The 22,156-nt window shown below is 48.8% G+C and overlaps 1 protein-coding gene across 8 annotated transcripts in view; it reads left to right on the forward strand.

The window, feature by feature from the left end:
• PAK6 (p21 (RAC1) activated kinase 6) overlaps positions 1 to 22,156 on the forward strand; it is a 345,174-nt gene that overhangs the window by 96,153 nt on the left and 226,865 nt on the right. For 2 of the 8 annotated variants that reach the window (XM_085626903.1, XM_085626905.1), the window contains exon 1: positions 16,828 to 16,973. The exons of 2 other annotated variants lie outside the window; for them this stretch is intronic. The gene's annotated coding sequence lies outside the window, so the exon portion shown is untranslated. Of the gene's footprint in view, positions 1 to 16,754; positions 16,974 to 22,156 lie in introns of those variants that run through there. 4 more of the 8 variants (XM_085626897.1, XM_085626907.1, XM_085626898.1 and 1 more) reach the window with 4 other exon arrangements.

The following is a 22,156-nucleotide window of genomic DNA, read 5'->3' on the forward strand; positions in this document are numbered from 1 at the left end:
TTGGGTCCTCAGCACTTCTACGTCTTCTGGGTATAGTCTTGACTTGAGTCGAGGTTCGCATCCCACTATTTTAGTATGTGGTTTGGTCTCCCCTGGGGGATCACTGTCTATTCGTGCTACTTACCTCTTTTATTTGCAAAGTATTGCGTGCATTGTTTATATCTCCGGGTAGGAGATATTTGTATGTGTTAACGAGTGTCTTATAATAAATACATATTTTTATAAATACACTGTGTGGTTCTTTTTCACTTAATCTATACCAACAAGATTATGTTCTGGTAAAACAAGCTGCTTTACACTCCTTCTGGACTAAGCCTGAAGGCTGCGCTCCACGGCTACTACTTACAGAGCTTTCTAAGGTTGTCTAAGACCACTAAAATCACCATAAGGGTTGTCTGGATTAGTGCAGGGTTTTACACTTACATAAGTGAGCACCATATACTAAGTCAGCCTCCTACGGTGGGTCCTCAGATTCGTTGTGGGACCAGACTCCACCCTGAAACTACGTCGCTCTTCAATTGTCTGGACATTTGGACTTCACTGGTATTTTGACTGGAACTGAGACTGCATCAAGAAAGACTCCTGTTGCGCCTTGTCTTGATGTTCTTCAAGTCTTCAAAGTCGTCTGTGTTTGTGCTTCATCCAAGTTCTTCAACAGACCTGTGGGCATCACGACACCGAAAGAAATCTCCCTTGGAGTGAAGGAGTCGCTCCCCTGCATCTACAGGCACTGCAACAAAGCTGATCAGTCTGCTGCTCCTGTCGTCCTACGGCCCTCCCAAGGCCCAGCAACACAGGTGGCAGTTCTGCAGCTCCATAGAGGCCTGACCTGTCTTCTCAGTAATTTTGAGGGCGGTGTCCCTCATCGTGCCGCTGCGACCAAACACCTGTAACGTCCCTGTAACGTCCCTGTAACCTTTGGTTTTTTTCAGTGAATTTCTAAGGTTTTTAATTCTATTTGCTAACTATAACGTCCCTGTAACCTTTGGTTTTACCAGTGAACATATATATATATGTGTCCAAGGGACCAGAGTTAGCAATGTCTGATGATGGAAAGAACTCGCACTCCACGGCTTAAAATTTCCAAAAAGGATTTATTACGGCAACACGTTTCACCCACTCGGGGGCTTTTCACGGCCAATACAACAACACATCCGTGTGTGTGTATATATATATATTCAGAAAAGGATAGATATGACGATCACACAAGGACTAAGTTCTTCACCAGATCTTATTTAATTTAGTTACGCGTTTCGCCTGTCACAGCAGGCTTGTTTACATATAGGCTTTATACTTAACTTACCTGCAAAATACTTACATTTTCGTGGTAATGGCATGCGTGGTAAAGGCATATGCCTGGTAAACATTTGTGTCGTAAAGACGTGTAATAAAGGCATATGCGTTGTAATGGATACGTTGTAAAGGCATGAGTGGTAATGGCATGCATGGCTCCATCATACAACCGTCTGGGAAGCACTGCCTTAAAATATTCCATCTCAGCGATGCAATCCCTGTTTACTTCACATGTTTTAATTCATCTTGTATTCCCTGAGAGTATTTGCTTTTTTCAAGATGCTGGGTTTCTGTAAAGTAGAGTCACTTCCTGGCGTCCATGTGAGGTCAGATTGTGGGTGGGTCTTAATGATGAGGCACAACTGTGAAGCCTGGAGTTGAAGTTGAAGGCTATGGGGTTTCTACCAGTCCCTGTTAGTGTCTCACAGATGTCTGCAGACTACATGCACATTCAGTCATAGGCTCTTTGCAGAGTGCATAGTTTGATGGTCACATATGTGCCAACTATAATTTATTGGAAAGTGTGAGATATGCAGATGCAGGATTTAAGAAAGATGTGGGGATTGTAGGAAGCTGGTTCTGTATATAGTATACCAAAGTGAGGGATAGTGTGCACAGAGTCCAGTGGAACCCCAAAGGTAGGCAGAGGTAAAGTTAGATAGCACCTCACTCTCTATTTGTGGTAGTGTGGTCGAGCAGTAAGGCAGTATCAGAGGACAGTGTTAAGCATTTGTTGTACACACCCAGTCAGCAAATGAATTCACACACTTAAAGACTGAACTTTAGACCAATTGTTTTTGTATATAAATATTCTTTTAGTTATTTTATTTCTAGAACCTAGCAAGCCTGGCACAGGTAAGCAATAAATACTTTACAGTAGTAATACAATTTAAATACAGTTTAAATGATAATTGCATATGCACTTTGGTTTAATTTACAGTATGGATGCAGAGAAATGCAATACTTAGTAAATGCAGGACATAGACTTGAATAGGCATTTCCGTAAAATAGCACGTAAGTAACTTTTGAGATTACTAGGCTTACACAGAGTGGTATACCTGGATACTACTCTGGGGCATTTCCTGAAAACAGGTAAGTAAAATAGTTTTTGTTAGATTATGCAATTTTAAAGAATTGTTTTAGTTTTTCATACTCCACACTTAAAAACATTTCACAGAAAAACAGTCAATGTTATCCTATGGAGGAAAATAGTGTTATCGGTTTTGAGGTAAGTATTTGGTAGTGGGAGTTGAGGTTCTGGGGGTAGACTCAGGGGTCCCCCAGAGTCAAGGATGCCCTCTAGTTACACCCTCAGCGGCACTTGGGCGACCGGGTGCAGAGTGCTGAGACCCGATATTATCCAATGGGGATAGGGGGCCTCTGGTTGGTGGCTGCTGGCAAGCAGGCCACTTGGTTGTGGGAGCAAAGCTCCTGGACTTTAGCTTAGGGCAAATGGGGAAACAAGGTAGCACCAAAGGTGCACCCTCAGCGGCACTAGGGCGGCCGTGTGCAGGGTGCTGTTTCGATGTCGGGCACCCTGTTGTTTTCAATGAGGAACCTCCGCTTTGCAAAGGCACTGCAGGCTTGGGGACAAGGGTCTTCTGGAAGAGACCACCACTTCGAGAGGTAAGTTGGGAAGTTAAGGGTTGGTTAGGCACCGTCAGTTTGGGCACACAAGGCCGTGTGGCGTCGGGTGCAGGGGTGCCTTTTGTGGTCAAATCTTCTTACCAGCTCCTGGTCGCAGTTGGGGGGGACCTTCTGGATTTAGGCTGCAGGCATCGGCTTGAGGTAGGTCAGGGGTCGCAGGATCTCAGGTCAGGATCGCTGGTGTGACCTCCTCATGGTGTTTGCCCACTCGAGCTCGGTCCATGGACGGCGAATGCAGAGTGGGGCGGATTCTCGGTGTCCGGCCGGAGCCAGAGGCTGCGGTCCGGTTTTCGAGGTTGCTGACTGCAGGACACACCGGGATTTTGCAGAAGGAGGTTCGAGGTGGAGACAGGCCGGTAGGGCTGTGGTCAAGTCAGTGGGCGTCTTCCTCTTGTTAGCTGCTGCATGGCTGTTCGGTCCTTCTTCTTCTTGTAGTTTCTTCTTGTCTGAGGAAGTAAGGTTCAGGGGTGCCCCTAAATTCTAGATTTAGGGGTGTTACAGGTAGGTAAAAGGCAGGGACCAATGGGTGCCTTCCCTGGGGTGGGTACACCCCTTATTATGCCACCCTCCAGTGGGGGGTGGGTGAGGTAGGCATGAACCTGTCCCTCGTTGGCTGAATCCCCCCCCCCCCCAGATGGCGGGGACTGAGAGTTGTGCTTCACATCGCCTTCCCCACCTGAGGGGTGGAGTTTGGTAGAGGTGGGCACACCTCTCTTCCTCACTTGTTTTTCCCGCCGGTTCTCCCGCCCAAAGTGGGGGTCAAAACCAGAGGGGACCAGTTGCTGAAAGCAGCAAGTGGCCTGGGAAAGCTTACAAAGGCGGCAAGCCTTTGAAGCTTCCTCTTCGTGAACCCTGCCCATCCTGGGGGAGGAGGCTTGGCACCTCGTCCCAGGATGTGCATTGTTTCAGGCCCCAGAGAGCAGCAGGCTGTCGGCCCAGGGGTCCAGAAACATGTCTGGTGGTGGCAGCTGAAAGCAGCCACTCAGCCTGGAAACTAGTGGTAGGTTAGTTTTCAGGGGTCATCTCTAAGATGCCCTCTGTGTGCATTTGTCATTCAATACCACACTGGCATCAGTGTGGGTTTAAGGACTTGAGAGGTTGGATAGCAAACTTCTCATTTTTCAGTGTCGCCACTATGGTGCTGTGGAGTTCGTAATGACAAACTCCCAGCACCATATACTCTTAATGGCAGCACTGCACTTACAATGTCAAAGACTGGACTTAGACGCTGTAGGGGTAAAGGGCTTGTGCGCCTGTACCCTCACCACTGGTATAGTGCACCCAGCTAGAGGGGTGACTGATCTATGCCAGGGCAGTGGGTTGTAGGCATGGCACATAGAGGTGTGTGCCATGTCAACTCTTCACTTTGTTCTGCAATAAAACACACAGCCTGCAAAGGCAGTGTGTGTGTAGAGGTACAGGGTCTTTTAGGCTGGCACAATAAGTGCTGCAGCTCTTAGATGTCGTCCCTGGTCAGAGTGCCCTGGGTACCTGTGGTACCATTTACCAGGGGCTGACCTGTGGCCAGAGATGCCAATTAAGTTAGTTTTGGGGAAGGAACACAGGCCCTGGGAACCTGATTGGCAGGGATCCAGGGCACATCAAGTGAAAATGCATCAATAGTCTGGCAAAAAGTGTGGGGGGCGGGGGTACTGCAACAGAAACCCACTTTCCTACAGGGATTAAACAAGCATAAGGGTCTAACAGACACCGCTGAAAAAAAGGTGCAAAAGAAGTGAACAGGACGGTATAAAACAGTCCAGAGGCATCTACCACTTCTACAGATTTTAATAATCTTAAATTTACAGTCTCATATTTTCAGTGTAAATTATTCACAAAGTAATCATTGTTATTCATGCATCTGACACAACTAACAAGTATTAGCAAAGCTTATAGGTCTGAATTGTTTTAGGTATATGCATTGGTTGTTCCGTGACTTGTCTGCATTCAATAACAAACAAGCATTGGCATTGCCAAAAGGTCTTGCCTTTGGGACTGATAAGTGTTTAGCCACAGTTAGTGGCTTTGTCAATGTCTTTAAGCTCTATTGTAGAGCATTGTGGCTGCTGTGCAGCATGTTGAAAAGTTATTATAAAAAAGTATTTTAAGCATTTTTGTTACCTTATATATAACCAAGAAAACATGATGTATAACTGAACGACCCTGAGAACCGAGAATTAAAAGGGGCTCATATAGAGTTAGTGGAATTATACTGACTCTGTAGCAGCCCTACTGACCCTTCAGGGTTGTCAGTCTGTTATGAGATCTACCTTTTGTCTACAGACCAAACCCTGCAGTGCTGATAACCAAACATGTCTCACACTCTTCACTCTCAAGTGTTTCCACCCTATCACCTTATAAGAAACTCATTGACAGGACGGAAGTGGGCAGTGATTAAACACACTAAACGGGTAGAGAGCTCCAACTCCTTGTATTCTTACCGGCAGCTTCAGGCTGCTGACCTCTCCCTTGCAGCAATGACAGAAAAAAAGCGATGCTGAGGCACCATTACCCCCGCCGCTGCAGCTGCCTCCACCATGTTCTCCTCCTGCGAGCCGACCACCAAAGGCTGGTGTCCCTGCATGATGTCACAACTTGGAAGGAAATGAGGCTGGTACAGACTGCTGCTCTGCGTCACAGTGAAACGATAGAGAGGTGGAAAAGGATAGAACAGAACTGTCTTAGCTCTCTATGGCCGTATTCGAGGAATCAAAAGGAACAATTGATGGGCGAAATTCTGCACAATGCAATCATTCACCCCCAGTCGCAAGGATCTGGGTTTAATCCATCACTCTTTTGCTCACTACACCACCCCAGTTTGGACCCAGCCAAATGCAAATCAGTCTTGACCCTGTTTCTTATGGGAACAGTCCAGCCCGAACTGCCAAGCCAGGTCCTCCCTGGAATGGAAACAAGTGTCCTGGGACCGGTATTCGAGGAAGCGTCAGGCCACACAGAAACATTTCTAAATCTACAATGCTCATTGGCACAGCACTTTCCCAGCATTGTCTATAGTAAGATTAAGCTAAAGGTCACGCCTTCCAAGCTTTGAAGATGGATTTGTCGCCAGCCAAACATCACAGCAGTATTTTAAGGCTGGTTTATTTCTAACAGTAAATCTGCGCTCCAAGCCTCTGCAATGAATCCAGAGTTTCACAAACCTGGAGTGGTGGTGGGGGTCCCATAAGGAAGGCAGCTAAGAGATGAACCTCGCATGGGATGAACCAGAGGGAACCTTGGGAGTGGGAGGTATGGAGCGGGCACACTGAAGGGGAATTTCTAAGAAGCTAACTGGAAGAGATGCTGAAAGATGAAGCGCGACAGCCACGCTGATAATCGGTTAATATAACAAGTGAGCTGAAACATGAAGTGTGGTGTCCATGAAGCGGGCACCATGCTTATCAAGATAAACATGCTGCGCTCATCGTTAACATGCGTGCAAGAAATAGAAAGGGGCACGGTCTCCCGAACCGGCCCATTGCTGAAACATGAAGCACTGGGTCCTTAAAGCGGGTGCTGTGCTGATTTACGAAAAAAGTGCAAATAACTAAATAAGGGTCAGTTCACTCCCAAGTGATCCGCTACAGCATACGGCTGTGAAGAAGATGCAAGCGCCAGAAATACGAAAAGCACCCGCAGACTTTTAAACAGGCTCGTGCAAGAGCATGATTGCTACAATCAGCAAAAAGTGGGAACATCATTACAAAGAAAGGTCCACCCACGCCTACTCTCAGGCAGGACGTGCGAATACAAGTGCAAACACAAGCACTTTATCGCCAGGCGAGGGACAGCCGAGAAAAGTTCACGACAAGAGCTTCTTTTTTTCCACTTGTATCAGCGCTGGGCATGTGCTATGCATCAGATATTGTATTATTTCCAGCTCTGCTATGCTGTATTCCAAGGGCAGAGAAGGCAAAACTAGGGGCATTTGCCGCTTCCATCGCACGCCGGTCAGGTAGCCGCCTTGTTCCTTTTGCATCTGTCATTCTTCTCTGTAGCATGCAAACAAAGTTGGCGGCCGCTGTTATCAGGGAATTGCCCAAAGCTTTCTGTTGGTTGTTGCAGATCTTCCTACTGATCTTTAATTTGTTTAACTAATAATTGCCTCTGACTGCACTGTTGTGTAGGATGAAGGTTGACTAGAAGTGACAGTTCCACCAATTTGCTTTTGAGGGGTGCAGAAGCAAAGGGAATATGGACAATTGGAAGGGGGCGGGAACAAAGGGAATAGGGACAACGGGAGGGGGCGGGAAAAAGACAACACGGACAACGGGGGAGAGGGGCGAGAGCAAAGGGGATACTAACAATGGGAGGTGGCGGGAGCAAAGTGAACAAGGACAATGGGAGGCGGGCGGGAGGAAAGTAAAAGAGAGCAGGAAAATTACTAAGGGAGCCGAGGCAAAAGAAAAAGTAGTGCGGGTACCAAAACATATGGCCCATATTGAACGGTTCCATACAGCAGGGGCGAACGTCAGGGCGGAAACGAAACAACCACAAGGCGGGACACATGTTCTGTATGCTTGAACCAAAACTATTGATTTTATAGAGGCAGACCGAGTAACCAATCACAAGCGGTGTTTGTCTTCTAACTTCTCAGAGACATTACAGCATGCCTAGCAGAGCAGCACATGCACGCTGCCTCTAGGCTCGACCTAAAAACTCACGAGAGGCACCCAAAACATGTCCTGGTTGCACACTATGGGAAGAAGGGAAGATTAGTTTACATCTTTTAAGCCACGACCCTAATTACATAGACCACACCTTTTAGAAAGATTTCAAGTTCCCCTTCTATGGCCTTTCGGAGACCCTCCACCTTTTTAGGTCTTGTGACATAAGCAGCGCATGAGCTGCTCTCGTTTTACGAGGCTTCTATACGATTCCAAGAAGCCTTATCCCAGCTCCGCCTTCAGTGTTGATTTGTGCGCGTCGTTTGGCGTCACAAATCATGCTGAAGGCAGTGCAATAATTGCATGCAAGGCATGTCAATCGCTGCTTGTTGCCACCCTGTCTCCTTTTAGCCACACCCACCGGGATTTGATCGTTTACCGGCGGCATGACATTCTCCCCTTTATTACTCCCGACGCACTTTTTTGTTTTATACATTGGAGTTTACGGCACCTCCGACGCATTCTGACGTTATTCGAACTTTGTGGAGCGCTATCTCCATCCCCACCAGTATCGATCGCTCGCACTGTCTCCCGCTGACTCTTTTGCAGTTTGTATTGCAAACTATCATCTGCTTTGCAGGATGCAGGACTTACACGGGTTTTATTCACCGCCACGCCTCCTAGTCGCGCCCCTTTTGCTTCTGTTTCTCTGCGCTGGTGTTGCAGTGGTCTCCTCGAGTTACACACGGACATTTCATTTCCCCTCTCCGTGTTTTGTTGATCCGCTTCGAGTTGCCGCTACACACAGACATTTCATTTCCCCAAGCCGTGCTTGGCCGCTTCTCAGCTGGTCATCAGACTCCAGTCCGGACTTTCCCCTTGCCCCTCTGTGCTGGGCGGGCGGCGTCTCCTGCTGTCTGGGCATGGTGGTACTTTAAGACTATTTTCTGCGAGCGTAGGTACCCAAAGATATTCCCGCTCTGCACGTGCGCAAAGTAATGCATGCAAATGTATGCGTAGTTTTAATTCGCTGCGGACTTTATGCTGGCTCCTCGATGCTGTGCGCTCCCCACTCGTCACGTCTAGCACGCATGCTTACGGTATGGCTATTTGTAGTATTTAGTCGTAATGTCTTCCCTTCAAGGCTGTGAATATTTGTTACCGTGCATGTATCCATCCTGTGAACTAGGGCCGACCTTTAACATGTGGGAGGGGGTCAGACCCAGGACGCCGATCTCATGAGGGGCACGGAAGCTCCTTCCAGCAATCTCAACTAAACTTAGGTCCAAAGAAAAACAAGCATTTGCAATGCAATAGGTCTCGCATTTCCGAGAGTTTAAGCTATTAGCATTGTAAATGACAATGCCTTCTATGTATGTTTTAAAAACAAAAACATAAATAAAAGGCATTGTCATTCACAATGTCAATAGCTTAAACTCTCGTCAATGCGAGATCTATTGCATTGCAAATGCTTGTTCATCTTACTCCATCACTGCCTGAACTTACTTTTGAGGACGGAGGCTTATTTTTAGGTCTCGGCTCGAGGGCTACGCTTGCGCAGTCTCGCTCCGAGATTTAATGACTTGGAGAAGAGGGGCTTGAACCCGCCCCTCTTCTCTCCTCTTTTCCATTGGCTGGCCTCTTAAATGCTGGCCAGCCATTGGAGAAGAGGTTCCTCTCGCAAAACAGGCCCCGTCCTTTTCGGATTCGGAGGCGTTTTTTTTCGATACTTTTCGCTGGGCGTGTTTTTCTCTCCTCCAGCCAATGGCAAGAGGAGAGAAAAAGAAAAACACGCCCCCGAATCCGAAAACACGCCCCCGAATCCGAAAATGCCGCTTCCTTTCTCCGAGGCATTTCTGCTTCACCTCGGAGAAAGATGCCTCGGAGAAAGGCAGTGGTGTGCTTTTTTTTTTCATCTTTGCTTTGATAGTTAGTGCTGCTTTAGCCAGCCAAGCAATCAATCAATCAAAGCATTTGTATAGCGCGCTACTCACCCGTAGGGTCTCAAGGCGCTGGGGGAGGGGGTCCGCTACTGCTCGAACAGCCAGGTCTTGAGTTGCTTCCTGAAGGAGAGGTGGTCTTGGGTCAGGCGGAGGTGGATGGGGAGGGAGTTCCACGTCTTGGCAGCCAGGTAGGAGAAGGATCTTCCTCCCGTTGTGACCCTTCGGATGCGGGGAACGGCGGCGAGGGCGTGGCTGGTCGATCGTAGCGGGCGGGTGGGTGTGTGTGTAGAAGGTCAGATGGTCGTTGAGGTAGCTTGGGCCTTGGTTGTGGAGCGCTTTGTGTGCGTGGGTGAGGAGTCGGAACATGATTCTCTTGCTGACGGGGAGCCAGTGCAGGTTTCTCAGGTGTTCGGAGATGTGGCTGTGTCGGGGGATGTCCAGGATGAGGCGTGCTGAGGCTTTCTGGATGCGCTGGAGTCTCTTCTGGAGTTTGGCTGTCGTTCCGGCGTAGAGGGTGTTGCCGTAGTCCAGTCGGCTGGTGACGAGGGCCTGGGTGACCGTCTTCCTGGTTTCGGTGGGGATCCACCGGAAGATCTTACGTAGCATGCGGAGGATGTTGAAGCATGACGAGGAAACGGCATTGACTTGTCTGGTCATGGAGAGGGAGGAGTCCAGGATGAAGCCCAGGTTGCATGCGTGGTCTGTGGGCTTGGGTGCGCTGCCCAGGGCAGGGGGCCACCAGGAGTCGTCCCAGGCGGAGGGTGAGGATCCCAGGATGAGGACTTCCGTCTTATCGGAGTTCAGTTTCAGGCGGCTGTTCATCATCCACTCGGCTACGTCTTTCATCCCTTCGTGTAGGTTAGTTCTGGCGGTGGCGGGGTCGTTGGTGAGGGAGAGGATCAGCTGGGTGTCGTCGACGTAGGAGATGATGTTGAGGTTGTGTTGGCGTGCGATGGCCACAAGGGGACTCATGTAGATGTTGAACAGCGTGGGGCTGAGGGATGACCCTTGGGGTACGCCGCAGATGACTTCGGTGGCCTCGGATCTGAACGGAGGGAGGCGGACTCTCTGGGTTCTTCCGGCGAGGAAGGAGATGATCCACTCCAGTGCCTTCTCTTGGATTCCGATGTTGCTGAGGCGTTGTACTAGGGTGCGGTGGCAGACCGTGTCGAACGCCGCGGAGAGGTCCAGGAGGATGAGAGCCGCTGTTTCTCCGTTGTCGAGCAGGGATCTGATGTCGTCTGTGGCTGCGATGAGGGCGGTCTCGGTGCTGTGGTTGGCCCGGAAGACAGACTGTGAGTGGTCGAGGGATCCATTTGTCTCGAGGAAGGCGGCCAGCTGTCTGTTGACGGTCTTCTCGATGACTTTGGCAGGAAAAGGAAGGAGCGAGATGGGCCGGTAGTTTTTGAGTCCGGTGGGGTCTGCTGATGGTTTCTTCAGTAGGGCGCTGAGTTCGGCGTGCTTCCAGCTCTCGGGGGAAGGTGGCGGTGTTGAAGGAGGCGTTGATGATGTCCCGCAGGTGGGGTGCGATGATGGCGTCGGCCTTGTTGAAGACGTGGTGAGGGCAGGGGTCGGTTGGTGATCCGGAGTGGATGGAGTTCATCGTGCGGATGGTGTCTTCGGTGTTGACCGGGGTCCAGGCTCGGATGGTGGTGGTAGGGGGTGTCTGTGCGGTCGTAGGGGGTGTTGGCTGTGTGCTGAAACTGTTGTGTATGTCTGCGATCTTGCTGTGGAAGAACGAGGCGAGTGAGTTGCAGAGGTCTTGCGAGGGGGTGATGCTGTTGTCTTCGGCGCTGGGGTTCGAGAGCTCTTTGACGATGTTGAAGAGTTCCTTGCAGTTGTGGGCGTTGTTGTCTAGTCGTTCCTTGAATGCGGTTTTCTTGGTGGTGCGGATCAGCTGGTGGTGTTTTCGAGTGGCGAGCTTGTGGGTAGTCATGTTGTCTGTAGTAGGGTCTCTGCGCCAGGCTCTCTCGAGGGCTCGGCAGTTCTTCTTGGAGCTCTTGAGTTCGTCGGTAAACCAGGACGCTTTCTTGGTGCCGGGTCCGGCGGGGGGGGTCTTCAGTGGGGCGAGGTCGTCTGCGCAGTTGCTGATCCACCTCGTGAGGTTGTTGGCGGCTTGGTCGGGGTTCGTTGAGCTGGCTGGGGGGTTCTGGTTCAGGGATATGGCGAGCTGGTCGGCTGTGATCTTCTTCCAGCTTCTGCGGGGGACCTGTTGTGGGCGGTGGTGGATCGTGGTCCTTCTGAAGCTGAAGTGGACGCAGCTGTGATCCGTCCAGTGGAGTCTGGTAGCGTGGCTGAAGGAGACGTCCTTGCTGGAGGAGAAGACAGGGTCAAGCGTGTGGCCGGCGTAGTGGGTGGGGGTGGTCACCAGTTGCTTGAGTCCGAGGTTGGCGAGGTTGTCCATCAGGGTGGTGGTGTTGCGGTCATTGTTGTTCTCCAGGTGGAAGTTAAGGTCCCCGAGGAGGATGTAGTCAGCGGAGGGGAGGGCGTGCGAGCTGATGAAATCGGCGATGTCTTCGCTGAATTGTGTGCGTGGTCCCGGGGGTCTGTAGATGAGGGTGCCTCTGAGGGTGGTCTTGTGGTCGGTGTGTATCTGGAAGTGCAGGTGTTCTGCCGCTGTGAGGGTGTCGTCGGAGTTGGTCTTGATGCGGATGGTGTTCTTGTGGACGATGGCGATGCCTCCTCCTGTCTGGTTGACGCGGTTCTTCCGGGTGATCTTGTATCCGTCCGGGATAGCGATGGCGATGTCGGGCGCTGAGGAGGCGTTCATCCATGTTTCCGTGAGGAAGGCGACGTCTGGAGATGTGGTGTCGAGGAGGTTCCAGAGTTCCACGGCGTGTCTGTGGATGGAGCGGGTGTTGAGCAGGATGCACTTCAGGTGGTTGCTGCTGGTGCTAGTCTTGGCAGATGCGGTGCAGGTCCGGATGCAGGAGAACTTGCAGGATTGGCAGGTGAAGGGTCCGTGGGTGCGTCCTGGGGTGGCTCGGTGGCAGCCGGGGGTCCGGCCGGTGTTGAGTGCGTTGAGGATGGCTGCGTCGTAAGTCCGGCGGGTGGGATGGCATCTGCGGGGACCAGAGGTCCTGGCGCTGGGCGCGGTCCAGGCGCGGACAGGCGCAGACGGGCTTGCCTTTGGCGCGCCTTCGGCGCACAATCGGCGTGCCCGCTGCGTGTGAACGCTGCGCGTACGCGTGGACTCCGCCATAAATGGCGTAGGGGGGGCTGAGTGGGAGGGAGGAGCAGCTGGGAGGCGGGAGCGGGGTGGCGCGGGGAGGGGAGGGTATCAGGTAGAGAAGGCAAGAGGGGGGACGGGGCCGCAGGGGAGCAGTGGCAGGGAGCGGGGAGGGCGGGAAGACGGCGAAAGGTGGCGAAGCGGCAAGCACAGGTAGCGGGTAGAGAAGGGCGAGAAGACGGCGAAGGTGAACAAGAGCAGGAACTAGGGAAGCGGCAGGCACAGGTAGCGGGCAGAGAAGGGCGAGGAGACGGCGAAGGTGAACAGGAGCAGGAACCAGAGGAGCTGCAAGCACAGGTAGCGGACAGAAACGGCAGGCAGGGACACCGGGCACCCTCAAGGAGAGCTGCGCGGCGGGTGGAGCGACCGTCACCGACCAGAGTCAGGTCATTCTGGGAATTTCTAGTGGGTAAAGCCGAACAGCAAGTCCCAGAATCCCAAGTAGTGGTGTCACTGGGCCAGGACTGGCGCTAGACGGGTCGCCTTTGAGTTTATGCACTCGGGGTTGGCAGGGGCAAAAGCCTCGTAAGTAAACCACACCGGTTTTTGGTTGTAGAATAAATTCCGATAAAGTGCCAAGAGCACACGTCGATGAACGCTGCCTGCTCGAACGGAAGCAGCGAGGAGGACACAGAAGGGTGCTCTGCCTCAGATTGTGGGAGCCCCGTCCCTTCTCGTGCCTGAAACATCACTTATAGGAGCTCCTAAAATATTGCACGCCCCTATAACCCCACCCCCACACACCACCACCCACCCAGCCACAGAGGTAAGGAAGACTAAAGTCAATTACGAACCCAGAGCATCGAGAGAGCGGCACTTAAAGCAAGGTATCGGAAGGGGCAGAACACTGCTCGTCTATGAGATTGTGCGCGACACAAGCGGCAATCGTCAGCAACACAACACCCACATCAGGCGCGCAACACCCATTGAACTCAAAGGGCTTCAGCCCCCCCCGTCGTGTGTGGCAGCCCGGGATGAGACCGCTTCCCGGGCAGACACAAAGCCGCGCCCGAGCACTTCACAGGTCTTTAAAAAGACCATTTGCATGTTAATGAGGCCTCGCTGTTGTTTCACCCCTTCTAAGAGCCCCTGCAGCTCCACTCTGCCTAGATTCAGCCCCCCCACTGTCAGGTTTGCAGAGCTCCTCAGGATCCGGGTGATGCTATATAGGTCCACCTCCTGATATCCCCGGTCTCCAACCAAAGGTTACAGAGCCCAGAGGTGATCAGGCGAGGGAAAGGATGGGGGAAGGGTCAGCAGGGACAAGAACCTGTGAAAACAAATAAGACATTTTCATACATAGTTCACATAACAGTCTACTCTCTCAATATCTCACTGGTAGAACTATGTACCTGTGTCCCCTTGTGAACCGCACATATCAGAGATTCCACTCTCTGCCTCGGCAATGACGACCCAACAACAAGCTCATCCCGAGCAGTCACATGAAACAATATGTCAAGGTGGATAGCATTGATAACCTTTTAGCAAGAAACGATGGTCTTCCGTCAGACCGTGTTCCCGTAAGTTAGTTCTCCCCCCCGTGTCCTGAAATAATAAGCAAAGTAACTTAGGAGGGCTTCCACGGCGAATACACCGACGCCCGCTTGCACCCTCGTTGTAGCGCTCCTTCACAAGGGTGAGAATCAACACGCTAGGGTTCCTATATTTACAACACCAGTGGCTTCTCCACTGTACAAATCCCCCGTGTGTATGGAATGTATATTGAGCTCCTCCGAGCTTGTCCTGAACGTCGTGCTCCTCCGAGCACTGGGGTTGTTTTGTTAGGCTTCTGTGAGCCCTCCGAGTCTCCCGCGCTACTGCCGGGTTGGGAACGGACTCCGCTGAGCCCTCAGGGTATTCATGGTCATCCGAGCACCGAGGTAGCAGTTAGGCTCCTTTGATTGCCTAGACTGCCGCTGGGGAATACGACTCGTCCGAGCCGTTAAGACTGTGGACAGGGTTGAGTCTAGCGTTGCTAGAAAGGGTGCGGCAGCGGCCAGGGGAATATCCGGGTTTTCGCTCCGCCGAGCGCAATAGGAACCTCTCACCTGACGGGCTTCCTTCCGCTTCTCTTTCCGCTTCTCCGCTTCACTCAACTCTCTCCGTGATGCTGTGGCCGCAGTTCGCTACAAGGTCTGCAGCCGCTGAGGTTCAAAATAACGCACGCCTTCTGCCGCGCTTGGCGTCTAGTTATAGACGCCCACTTCCTGGTGCTAAGGCTGCTGGGGCATGTAGCCTTTATACGCTGGGTAGGCGCTGCGGACCCGTAATACTCACACCTACCCCCGAAATGAGCGCCACTCTGCCTGTTTAAAGTTTCAGCCCCCCCCCGAAATTTTTGCTTAGCCCCCCCGAAATTTGGCTCTAGTTGCGCCTCTGACCCACATGTACATTGACACACACGCATGTACGCACGCGTGCACACAAACACACTTAGTGACACAAACGCATGCACGTGCGCACACAACTTGCCTCATAAATCTAACTAGGATATTATGGCAAGGTTCTTAACTACTGTACCCTATGCTCTGTACTTCCGCAGCCTCGGATTTGCACTTCTGCACCCTACGGATCTGCACGTCTGCGCCCTAAGAATTTACACTTTTGCACCTTATAATCTGCACTTCTGCGCCCTAAGGTTCTGCACTTCTGCATCTTAAGGGTCTGCACTTCTGCAACCTGAGGATCTGCACTTCTGTGTTTGCTCAGCACGTTTAGTGCCCTGCAAGCCCCTAAGCTCCATGACGCGATTGAAGCGCTGCTTCGTTATAAATGTGGTTCTCCATTTTGTAAGATTTTATTACAAAGTTATTAAAAACATAATACACCGGTTCTATTTTGAGCTTTTAAATAGCATCGCTGCTCTTGAGTAATAACATCGAAATGTAGCGCCACGGAAATTCAAGCAGAAATAAACATAGCGCCAAGCACTAATTTTTAAAGGCCACATGTGACATTTCCACAACTGTGCACAAGAAGCACGAACATTTCCGGGGCGATTCTTACCTGACTTGCTTTGTTTAATGCTCCTTCTTGTGTAGCTCTCTACCTCAGGGACGCCTCCATGCCACCAGTGAGGTCCCGCCGAGAGGGGCCACCTGCTGAAACTCTATGCCTCCGTGTGGTGGCTGTCAGGGGGCTCAGCTGTCGGAAAGTTTCAGATAACTTTAAACATTTAAAAAAACAAGCCGAGCTCTTGTGCACTCCCTCCACTCCGTTGTTGATCAGTTCTTTCTCTCCGCAGCTTGAAACCTTGCTTTAAAAGTTCGCAGCCTTCTGAAGACGAAAGTTCTCCTCTCCTGGAGAACCCCGTTCGAAGTCACACATTGCCCCACATACTACCTATCTCCTCCATGTCCTTCTTCCTGCACTGAGATTTGTCCTTAGAAATTGTCTTCCACGAGCACCCATAGATATTTTTTTTTACATCTTGTATTTTAACTGATATAACCACCAAAGTACCTAATTCTATATTAAAAACAGAGTTTTGGACTATACAATTTCCAGCTGAAAGGCAATATTTCTCTCCATGTGTTCCCATACCTGGTGTGTCACGCAGTTTGGTGCTCACTGTCCCTCCATATTAAAGAACAGTAGATATTTCAGCACCCAGGCTAATACGCTGCATTGCTAAATACATCTAAGGTCCCAAAGGCGAAACCGATGCATTGCAAATGCTTGTTTATCTTCAGAGTTTGACCTAGGGCTAGAGAACGAAAGAGCCAACGAAGGAGAAACAGAGGATGGCATAATCGGAAAGTAGGGGTGAAAAGGAACCTTCAAAAGTGAGATTAGAAATGTAGTGATGGGAAAAAAAAGAGGCTCCTGGTGGAATCGCCGCTAAGGCAGCCTTGGTGTTATATAACTCTGGCTAAACTGGCTCCCTAAACAAACTGCATGCATTTAATCATCATAAACTGAACAGTACACACGCCGCAGCTGGGTAACAATCTTTGCAGATTCCAGGAAACAGCAGCGACTGGCGCTCGTGGCCAGTCAGCAGGGAGCGATGGAGGGAGGGAGGGTGTGCATTGAATGAGCGCGCGGTGTGCGGAAGAGGGTCAGGTCGCGTCTTGTGTGTGCTGATGAGCAGCGAGCGAGGGGAGGGAGGGAGGAGTTGTGAAGAAGCAGCGAGGAGAGAGGGCTGTAGTTGCCTGGAGGTGCGGACGTCACGGTGCATGATTTCCGAGACAAGCATCAGCCTGCTCTCAGACACCGAGCGCCTGCACTGGAGCGGTCTCCCTCACTCCCAAGGTAAGACGCGGCGCCGCCTGTAACCCTGCAACCTGGAGGAGGGCACAGGCCGAGCCGGTGCCCCCCACTGTCCAGATCCAGGGGCTGACATGCACCTGAAGGACCGGTGTCGGAGGTACACGGCGTGGCAGCATTTCAAACCAGCCAATTAGAGCCCGGTGCTGTACTCTGCGTAAAAAGGCGGGGAGCTAGATTAAACATCTTTATGACGAAAGCAACATTTATCAAATAAGCAGTAAGTTACTTTGGTGAAACGTATTTGAGGTGCCTGTGTGGATGGTTGCAAAGCGGGTTGAAGCGCAGCTTCCAAATCTAGGCACTTGGCAGCAGAGGATGGAGTAGTTAAACAAGTGGGGTTCAAGTGCCTTGATGAACGATAGTTCATAGATTACGTGAGATCCAGCACACGAGGGCGGAGGTTATCTCATGGGGATACCTCCGAGCAGTGTTTATGTCAGAGTCAGTGTAGCGCAGAGAAGACGTCTGACTTGTGGGTCTGTGGAAGTGAAAGTCAGCTTTTATAGCGCTGTGATGCTGGCAGAGCCCAGTGGACACCGAGAGTAATACGCGAATAGAAAGCATAGCGAGGCCAACCAGCCCAACCACTCTTTCCGACTATTTGGATCAAAGAGCACAGACCAAGCCTGGACTTGTGGTCTGTGGGGGAGAGTGGCAGTGCTTGCCGCACGCAGAGCGTGTCCACCTGGCACTGCCCTGTACACTGGGGTGGCGCCTTCCTGCACAGTGTCTTGTAAGCTAACCTAAGGGCTGCTGTCTATGTGGGGTTTGTTTCAAGTACCGTAACATTAACTTAACTTCTAAGTGGTGCAGATGACTTCCGGTTTATATAGCACCGGATCACAAGTAAATGTCCCTTTCTGCCTCAGTAGCCTGTGTGTGAGGGCATTTAATGACCTTACCTGTGTAAAGCACTCTACTCTTCCTTACGTATAGCTGCATAATATACAAATACCGCATGCAGAATACATTTCAGGCAACGTTTCTGACACTGAAGCCAGCTTGTTTTTAATGGCATGCAGACATTACAAGGAAAGCCATACCTAGATTTCACCCTTCCTACTCTATTTTAGCCACAAAAAAGCACCCCCGCGACAGACTCTCTTGTTCTTTGCATCTGGAAACAAACATGTCCTCGACTTCACTACAAGTGCCATGTCCCACCAGAAGAGTTTACTCTGCATCTTAAGGGGCGATCCATTGTATTTTCATCCATCACATGTTGGGTATCACCCGCTTCAACACTGGTGTGGCAGACAGAGTCTCTTATCCCTTCACTTGATTGGTCTATGAGGTACTGAAGGGGAATGGCTCCTACTCCGGTGTAACTGAAGAGGTAAAAATTAAAATGACATATGTCAAAAAAGAAACTCCACAGCCAGCCCCCCCATTAACTGCACCCTCAGTCGCCTCATCTCAGACACCCTGTGGGCAGTCAAGCGCCAAACTTATTCCCATACTACATTTCACGTAGGCCCTGATTGTTGGCCGTTGTCTGGATTGCGGAGGGTCCCGATTTCATCCATTCCCTTCTGTATTTACCCACAAACTGCCAATATTTCCCAATGAGTCTGAGGTGACACTGATAATGGATGTACCGTTTTCTTGTGGGTTAACTTAAAAAACATCTCATGACTTTGAAACTTGAAGACTATTGCTTTTTTTGTCAGAATAACTTAAAAGGGACGTAAAAGTCCAGATTTCACTGTGCAATCCCACAAGTAGAAAAGGTCGAGAACTACTGCTAGTATTCATAATATTTGTTAGAGTTATGCAAATTTTGCCAGAGAAAAATGAACAATATTTTTACATCCCTACTAAACACCCATAGACTTCTGCACTGGAAAGAAATATCATTCACATGAAAGTATTTTCTATACAGTCTATGGCAATGCACTGAAAACAGAAGCGTAGCCCTCTTCTAAAAATAACTTTTAATTAGGTGCCTAGGGACACTTTGAGAAACACAATGAAAATACCACCACAAAAAGCAGGTAATAAATACTTTTCACTCTCCAAAATACCAACAGAGATGGTGCATATCACATACCTTAACATGCCGACAGCATAGAAACTACAGTTGCTGTTGTGCAGGATTTGCAGGTAAAATCGGTTGTGTGTCAGCTCTATTTTCTGGCATATGATCGTGCACTGAACGGCCAGTGCACAGATTAATTGTAGGCCAGCGTCCCAATGGGGAATATTGAAACAGCTTTTCACAATACAGGCATGGGTCAAAATACGAAGCAAAACAAGGTGTGCAGGTTTGTGGTCCTTCGCTTCTTTGCAGTTCAGGAAGGCACCCAGACAACCTTGCCAACTCTATGAGGCTAATATTCACACAAGTTATTTTTATGAGAACAACTTGACAATCCTACAACACTTTCCAGGGGGTATTTTTTTTTCTCCAGAAAACGAGTTTTCTTTCGTTATAATAGGGTGTTCAAATACTTTGTTTTCTAAAGATCAGAAAACACGATTTCTGCCAATCCCACCAGTAGGAATAAAAATAAGCACTGCTAGCTAACAAAGGTACCCGTTTCCTCACTATTTATACGACTTATTTTAAAAAGGCCCATCTGAATAATTTAGTCTGTTAGAAACCCCAAAAAGGCCTTAAGTATGAAAATGGTTAATAATACTTTAAAATAATGAAGTACACTAAAGTTTATTGACAAAAATATATGATGTGGAGGTTGTCACTCTGAGATGATATGCAGTGTAACTCTATTCGCGGTGGTGATGACGTTGAACTCATTGTGGTCTGATTCTAGCAATGAATCAGGGCAGATGAACAGGGTTTACTTGAGTGGGAGGTTCCTTGCAATGTTCAAAAAGACACAGTACCGATGGCTGGGAGCTGTGCTAATAGCACTGGGAGGGGGAGGGTCAATTTACTCCATTCATTGGCTATGCATTCAGAGACCTGGACTGCATGTGAGTAGCCACCCTGAAAAGGGACAACACTTGTTTGAAGACCACTGGAGGACACAAAGACCAGCAGTTATGTCCCATTGTCCTCAGTAAAATCCGGGCCTGGCCCATGTGATTATGCGAGGAGAAGATTCTGTGTAGATTTGTTGCCCCCACTGTTCATATTTATCTTACAATGGAACTCAGGAGGCACCAAATTCTAACTGAAGTGTTGAGCAGGTGCATTTTCATGAGCATATGTGCATGTCAGAGAATGGGGTAGAGCGAGGACTCGCCCCATAGATTTGTTGCACCAGCATTCAACTTCCATGTTCAATTGGGAAATAAATAAATGGCCACATCAGAAGGTGTCACCGAGGGAAATTCAAAAATGTGAAACACATACTGTTCAAACAGGACTTAAAAATAGTTATTGAGATCTTTGCGTTATCATGTCTTGTCTCGACTATGGTTTTACTCACGGTTTTCTCAAAAAGAAGCCAAGCTCTCCCTAAAGTTGATCTTTATGCTGCAGCCTGATTCCTGACTAAAAAATAACTGATCGCATCACTCACTGACTCTCAGCCTCCCAAATGCTTGCCTTTTGACGCACGATTGTCATTGAAAACAGCTCCGCTCACTCCTAAAAACCCTGAAAGGTAACTCCCAAAAATACCTTTGTCAAAAACTAAAGAAATCCAGAGGATCACACATTTCAGAATCAAGATCAAAGTCTAACTATTCATACCCCTTTTTCAAAAGAAAAAGAGTGCTTTGGCTCAGTCTTTTTCTGGCAATTTTCCAAGAATCTGGAATGCTAAACCCATCCACATCGTCCCTTTCTTCTCCCTATACATGTTGGAAACTTGTCATGGTAGACTCTTTTACAAACTCTGAACTCATAAGCCTAAAAAGATGTCTTATGCTACTCACTGATCTTTTTCCCACCACGGCGCTCTCTCCTCATCAGTCTCAAACCTTATGATTGCATATTGTTTACAAACCCCCTCCTCATGTATTGAAAACCTAAATCTACCTGAACATATGCAGTTGTTAGCTGCAGATAAACCTATACCCACACATGCCATCATCATAGAATATTACAATCAATCGGTTCATAATCAGTCACCAGAGTGCTCTTTAAAATCAATGTAATGCACTACAACCACTGTATCTCATAAATCAACTCTCTAGGGTTTTTACTTTAGATGCAATATTACAATGAACGTAGTAAATGTGTGTCCCTTTGGCATGCTCAAAATCTGTGCAGTGCTCCGAAGCCCACCAGGGCAGACTTTGCACTTTACACCATACGTTAAATGAATAAATAATAAAATTGCCGTTGAGACTTAGGAAACAGTGGTTACATTAGCTATGATAGCATAAGTCCCTGGTGACAACATAGCCCTGGTTTTCACCCACTAGATTCCTGTATTTATGAAGGAAATAGACTGAGAATTAAAGGGAAATGACCTGTTCCTTTAAGGATATACAGAAATCAAACAGTTCTAGAAGTACTTACCTTGGATCTCTAATTGTAAAAGTACACAAAAAAATAATCAAAAAATACGATTACATATAATCTTTCATAAAGTACTTTAAAGTGTATATTGACATCTCCAACTTGTTTGTCAATAATAGCTCATTTCCTTGAAATACCCCAAATGCTTCCTTTGCTTATGGGTAAATGGTAAATTAACCATCATTTTCATTGCGTTTCTACACATATTGACCCCTTGAGAGCATATTGGCCACTAGCTCAGTGGTGATAGAAAACATCACTTTGTGTATCGACCGATGTCAATCAGAGGAGACTGCAAATAGTCCCTATTCTGTATAAGACAAAAGTTAAAACTATCTGTCTTTAGGTAACCAATTCACACAATACTATAGCGGTCAACTTATCATCCATTATAATTTAATTGTCAATGGAAATATGTTGACTTTTAGAATTAGTTACAATTGTTCTAAAAACCATTGGTCTTTTCTACCAATAGCATTTGAGTAAAGTGCCAAATATGAAAATGAAGCTATGCGTTAAAAAGAGAAAAATCAATTTAATGTAAAAACATGTATAGTGATATACTTACAATTGCCCTCCAAAATAAGAAAAAACCTCATACTCGGACTAGTTTGAGCGTCAGTGTTTTCTGGGTGGAGAAAGAGGACTTCTTGGATTTGAGTTCACTTGTACAATTTACATAATGACAATACTCTTGATAAAGAGCAGTGCCGACAGTATTGACCCTAAC

Source organism: Triturus cristatus, chromosome 9 (assembly GCF_964204655.1).
Source record: "Triturus cristatus chromosome 9, aTriCri1.1, whole genome shotgun sequence".
Lineage (NCBI taxonomy): Eukaryota > Metazoa > Chordata > Amphibia > Caudata > Salamandridae > Triturus > Triturus cristatus.